This window comes from Oxyura jamaicensis, chromosome 24 (assembly GCF_011077185.1).
Source record: "Oxyura jamaicensis isolate SHBP4307 breed ruddy duck chromosome 24, BPBGC_Ojam_1.0, whole genome shotgun sequence".
Classification (NCBI taxonomy): domain Eukaryota; kingdom Metazoa; phylum Chordata; class Aves; order Anseriformes; family Anatidae; genus Oxyura; species Oxyura jamaicensis.
Genome location: NC_048916.1, coordinates 1,733,479 through 1,739,722, shown reverse-complemented (window position 1 = coordinate 1,739,722; position 6,244 = coordinate 1,733,479). Strand labels below are relative to the sequence as shown.

Here is a 6,244-nt window from a genome sequence, read left to right as displayed (position 1 = left end):
GTGTGCTTTAATATTTCCATTTCTCACTGGAGAATGTTTTTCAGGAGGCTGAGTAGAGGCCTGGTTATTTCCAAAGGACAAGTCCTTTCTGCTTTGCACCTTTTGGCAAGAAAGGGGATGCCTGTGCAACCTTCCCCTGCCAGGGTGACTGCTGCAGATGCAGAGGCCAGTGCTGCTGACGGGTGAGGACAGGTATGTGAATCCTGGGCAGAGCTCGCTTTGCTCCGAGTGCCTGCAGGCAGCACGGGGTGATGGAGAGCCTCGAGGCTGCGCTTCAGAATGGGATGGGAAAGCGTCTGGACTGCTGCACAGGGCAGACTGGGAAACACGAGCGTGATTTATTGCGCCAAATCACACAAATAAAAATAAGTTAGTGACTCAAGCATGTGCTTGCCTTAGCAGGGGTCAGTGCAGCGAGACACATCCCTCTTCCCACCTGGTGGAAAACTGCCCCAGGGAATCCTCCCAGGATCCAGTTACTGATCTGGGGAACATCACTTAAGCCAATGTATTTCATTTCCAGTCCCTTGGGATTCCAGATGAACAATCAAAGGGGTGAAAAGGGAAGCTCCACCCAAGTTTGTATTTCACAGGATGAGAAGTGCATTATCAAGTGACAGTGAAATAAGCCCAAGGCGCAGCAAGTGCCGATGGAGTGCCTACGTACCCGTATGTTTTGATTAATTACCACAGTATGGTTTTATCTCTCCAGCAGCCATTGAATTAACCGTGTGCACCAGGTGGAGGAGATGCTCCTGGCCAAGAAGGTGATGAAGAGACCCTGCTCCCAGACTGCAAGCCCCTCTCGCTGGAAGGCCCTTAGCAGAAACCCCCTGAGATAAACGTTGAAGGGCTGTGTTAAACGGGTGTCAAACGACAAGGACAGGCTGCGCACACATGCTTCAGCCAGAACTGCCACGGAAAGGAGAAGAAATGATTCACTCCATCACCTTTCGAAGTGACACTGTCTCATGTGGGAGGATGAGAGAAAGTACCAACTGCCCACTCTCCAAACCCCACTCTCCTTACTCAGATGAAATTTTTATGTTTCCACCCACACGTGTTCAAAAACCCATGACTCATCTCCACAGATAATGAGATCAGCTTTAAAGTTACGAGATTTTGAATACAACAAAGGTTGCCTCCTAAGCTCTTCTCTTGAAGAAGGACTTTTTTTCAAGCTTTTCTCAGCTACCCCAAGAGGTGGGGATGATTTGTTTCCATTTCTACCTCTCTCAGAACTGGGGCTCTCGGGGGACCTCAGTTTTGGGGCAAACACCCCCTGTCCTCGACCTGCAGCACACAATCACAGGAGCTGGCAAGGCCCTCGTGTTGGTGGAGCACTGCCTGAGCAAGAACCAAGAGGTCTGGTCCGTGATCATCTCCATCTCAAGATGTTTCACTCATTTCTGTGTGTCTTCCAGCTCAAGGCAGGGACTGGACCTGGTGGTGGAGGACAGAGAGAGCACCTAACACCTGAATATGCCTCGTGTCCTCCACAGCTCCCAGTGCAGGGCAGGATCAGGCTATGAATCACAGACCTAGCTGTATTTCAGACAAGAAAATCTTTCCCAGAGGGATTCTGACTCTCAGGTTGATGTTCCGGGTCTCTCACCCACTCTGTGGTGTTTTCTTTTTTTCTTTTTTTTTTTTTTAATTACCCCTTTGGGCTCAGTGTTCTGATTACCCAGTTTCATTCCTTTTTTCTCTACTGATTCGGAAATATTTGAGTGACAGATCTTTTATTAAAATATCATTATCAGAGAGCATCCAAGAACAGGCAGGGCTAGTGCTCCACTCAGGCTTTCCATGCCTCGGGGGGAGCGAAGCTCTTCCTGGCTCTCGCCCGGCCGCTGATGAGCAGAGGCTTGGTATGCAGCCCTTGGTAAAAAAGGCAGAAGAGCAGGATTCTCCCAGAAGGCTGGGAGGAAAATGAATTTCCACCACACCAGACAGCTAAGTGGTGAGGCAAAGGAGACAGCCTGCTCATCTCATTCAAGAGCTCCTTCCCATCCCACTCCTGGCAGGGAGTCAGGAGAAAGAGGGACACGGCGTGGGCAGCTGCTGCCTTTACTTGTCTCGTTCCTTGTCCGCTGAGAAACCATCTGCATAGCAAGGAGAGCTGGGCAGGGGCCGTGTCCTCTCCTCTTGTACCAGTGCACCCAAGCTAAGTCCAGGGGGGTTGTGTTAGACCCTTCTTTTGGAGCTTCAGTCATTTTTCCCTGCTTCATCTTCACGGCTGCTGTGAGCTTGTGTCTGCTTTGCCAATGCCAGGCCAGAAGCCTGCAACGATCCATCACTCGTACAATAGTTAAGTGCCACAATTGCATCTTCTGACACAGGCACTGCACATAAAAGTCTATGGATTATATTCTGTAGGAAGTCAAATTAATTGGATTTGAAAGAATCCATCCTTTTTTATTTTTATTTTTTCCATTTTATTCCATTTCGTTTTAAAGAACCCTCTAAAATGGGATCACTGAGAGCAGAACCTGAAATATTTCTGTTTCAAATGATCTCACCAGGTGTTGCAATAGGGTTTCTGCACCTTCTCAAAGCCCTTCTTCCAGCTTCCATGGCATGTTCTGGCTGCAATATCTGAAGAACTGGGCAGGAAGAATTTGGCCACTGTCCCCAGGCTGCTTTGCCCAGGACATTTTTGGTTTGGGGACGGTAGATGGAGTGCAGACACCAGCTGCTCTGTGTCAGTGCACGCACCCGGCAGGGCATCGCTCTCCAGGCTGGTGTGTTCCTGCCCAGCTAAGTCAACATTACACCCAGCGCTTATGGGAAAAAAAAAAAAAAAAAAAAAAAAAAAAAGCCCAGTTTGCTCTCTCTTGCCTATCCATGGCACGATTCCAATTATTTAATGGACTAACTGAGCCTGAAACCACAAAAACCACTGGTGTAGCAGGGAAAGGAGTGTTTCCCAGTGGGGTGCGGTTGGTGGGTCACCCGCAGGTTCTGGCCCCACCACTCATGCTGGGGCTGGTGTCCAGGGCTTGGCCATGCCATCTGCCCACTGCCAGGGAGGAGATCAGCAGGGATCCCTGATTTTCCTGTGACGCTCCCCATTCTCACTAAAATCGGATGGATGTCAGGCAGGCTTGCCTGAGGCATGGGCTAAGCCCCTTTCCTCAAGGCCACCCGTCTTTTGGGAGGTGAAGTTTTGGGGAAGCCAACAGGCATCCTCACCGATGAAAGAAATGAGCAGCAACGTTGCAGCTGGCGTGCAGGGACAGCCCTCGCCGGGGGCCCAGGGCTATGCACGCCCCCGTCACCCTGCCAGGGGGTGCCAAGTGTTAGCACGGATCCATCCTGCTCACACGCTGCCTGCTCTCAAATCCTTTTTCCAAAACAAAACAATTACCAGTGCTTTCGCCTCCTCTGTTTTGCTTGGCTCCGCCAGCCTTGTTTGTTGTTTATTGCGGTGCTGTGCCCTTCTCCCGGGCAGCTGCAGATGGGCCATGCCAGCGAGGAGCTGCGGGATGAGGAGAAGGGTCCGGGCATGCCAGCACCAGCGCTGCCTGCCCACCAAACTCCACGCTCAGGCTCCCTTGTGACCTGGGGAAAATTCAGCCAAAATTTTGTTTTGACAGAGAACTCCATTTTGACAGATTTTGACTTGGTTTCCCACGCAGCCCCAACCACTATTGCCCTTTCCGTGTTGTTATTTTCTACTGAAATACTCAGCAACAAACATGCTAGGATTTGGGTTTTCTCTCGCTTTGTTTTCCCAATGGGAAATGTTTATTTTGAGGGGGCAATCAGGAACTAAACAAGTAACTGTGCAAAACACACCTAAAACATTCAGGGTGGGGTGAAGCTAGTGGGGTGGGAAGGAGCTCCAGGAAGGGTTTGACAAGGGGCTGGCAACAGGGTGGCGGCAAAAGTGCTCAGGCTGGAGGGTCTGAACCCGAGTAAGACATTAGGGGAGAAATACAAATATATGGGGACAGAATATAGAATACAGAGTGGCTCCTTTCCTGCATGCACATAAAACTGGAGGAACAAACCTATGTGTGCCAAGGGAAAGGGGAGAAGAAAACCATCACCAGCCTGGGGAGATCTTCAGAAAAAAAATGAATTGACCTTTTGTACTGTCTGGGGAGAGACTCTTCCATCATCTTTATGGATTTCCACCTTTGGCAATAGTTAAATAGCCTTGCGTATCTACCATCAAGGAACTAACAGCCGTGCCATAAATCTTAACCCTAAACTATCATTATTTGCCAGAGAAAATGAATGGTTTGCTCTGCAAATGACAGAGAGCTCAGCTCCTGAAAGAGGAGACCCCTCTCGGGCTGGGCATCGCCCCCTCTCCGGCTGTGTTTCAGGCTCGCTCCTACTTGTCACGGGCCGAGTGCTGCCTGTGGATTTGGATCTGAGAAACATCTGTGCAGATGTGCCCTTTGATATCTCTTGAGGCTGGTATTATCTGGATATTATCTATTTCTTGATAGAGTGACTCTAGGTTGGACAACGATGCTGTGCAACCAGGTCGCAGTCACCCACAGCAAAGCTCACTCTTCGCTCAGAATAAGAATAATTGGTACCCCAGAAATGATAATAAATGGGGTTAAGGTTCACTAATACAGCCAGAAAAAAGTGATCAGGCCTTGTGCGTCCTGCTCCTCTGTCCCAGGAAGGACACACAGCCCCAGCACGGGCACATGGAGCCAGCCCCTTTGCCTCAGCCCTGGGGTAGCTGCTGTGCGCCGAGTCCTCCCCTCTCGTCAGCGCTTCCTCAGCCCGAGTGCCTGCAAGCCCTTAGGGAGAGCAGGGGAAGAGGGGAAACATTAGTTTCTTAACAAATTCTTGTGTCATCTTCTTGACAGCACCTTTAAGCGCTGAGTGACACTCAGGAATGATGTGGCTTAACCTCAGAGTTCACGCAAAGGAGCAATTCCCCTGCCAAAGCAGCAGCAGCAAGCGCTGCAGAAGAAATCCCTCCCAGCCCTCCCTGCCAGCAGCACCGAGCCCACGTGGCAGGGACACAGCCGAGGCACCCCGCTCCCTCCGGGCTGTGCCGTTATGCCAGCGGGAGCAGCTGGCTGCTAGTGCATTTTGGAAGAGCGTTCGGATATTTGTGAAGGGCTGGGGTAACACATCATGCGAAATGACCACCTTTCGGTGGTGATGGCGCGACTGACTTTACACACTCGTTCAATGCACTACCGGTGGAAAGCAAGTGGGGTGGACACAAAGAAAACGTGGTGAGGGTGAACAGAAACATCTTGGTAGCGCCCACGCTGCTGCTCCGGCCGGCTGGGTGAGGATGTGAAGGCGAAGGCTTTCCCGCAGCACTCCTTTCCAAACTCATTATCTGGAGACCAATAGAAAGGCACTGTTCTAAATCCGGGGGATCAAAGGTTTAACATGACCAAGAAGAAGAAGCCTGGAGAGCATTAATTAATGTTTATATGTGGTTTCTATCTTCTCTTTCCTTTTTCTTCACCCTTTGTCTGCCTCAGAGGATAATAGGTGGGAACAGATTTTTTTGTCAATGCCAGATTTCAACAGCTAAGTCTCTTCTTTCTCCTCTCCAAAATTTATGTAACAATTTAATGCATTGGCTAATGATTCATGTGACTTTCCCAGTGTTTATCTGCAATTAAGGCTCCCATTGTCTCCCAGCATTGCCCTTTCCTCGCAGGGATCTTCTGCCGGGGATGGTGCCTGGGCAGAAACCTTTGCCATCCGGCCCTGGGCATCCCTCAGCATGCCAGTGCCGAAGGAAATGTGCTGTCCCCTCTGCAGACAGCAGGGCTAAATCACCTCCCACGGGCACTGCCCTGTTGCAAATTCCCACCCTCATCGACCCAGCGGTAGCACACGTGCGTAACACCGACCTTTCTTTACAACTTCTTCGGGTCAAAGCCGTCCCTTCTTCACGGGGTGAGCCTCTGGCAGGGAGGGCAGGAGAGCAAATAGCTAATCCCCTGCCAGATACTCAGAGAGTATAAATGGCTCCCCGCTGATTTATGTCAGCCGAAAATATGACTCTGCTATGTCTCTGGGTTTCTATATAGCATCATGCTATGCTGCATTTGAACCCAGTAATTTTAGCTAAGAAAAAATTTGAAGCTACTGCAACAGGTGAAAAGAATGAGGGGGTTTTCTTTTTCTGCCTCAACAGGCTACGTATTGCTATCCTCTTAAAAATAAATAAATAAGAAAGAAAGAAAGAAAGAAAGAAAGAAAGAAAGAAAGAAAGAAAGAAAGAAAGAAAGAAAGAAAGAAA

General features: G+C 49.7%; 1 long non-coding RNA gene across 3 annotated transcripts in view; it reads left to right on the top strand.

Annotated features, from left to right (window-relative positions):
- LOC118178057 overlaps positions 1-1,140 on the top strand; it is a 13,600-nt gene extending 12,460 nt beyond the window's left edge. For all 3 annotated transcript variants that reach the window (XR_004756036.1, XR_004756037.1, XR_004756038.1), the window contains 2 exons: positions 77-192; positions 713-1,140. This is a non-coding gene — a long non-coding RNA (uncharacterized LOC118178057). The remainder of the gene's footprint in view (positions 1-76; positions 193-712) is intronic.
- The last annotated feature ends 5,104 nt before the right edge of the window (positions 1,141-6,244 follow it).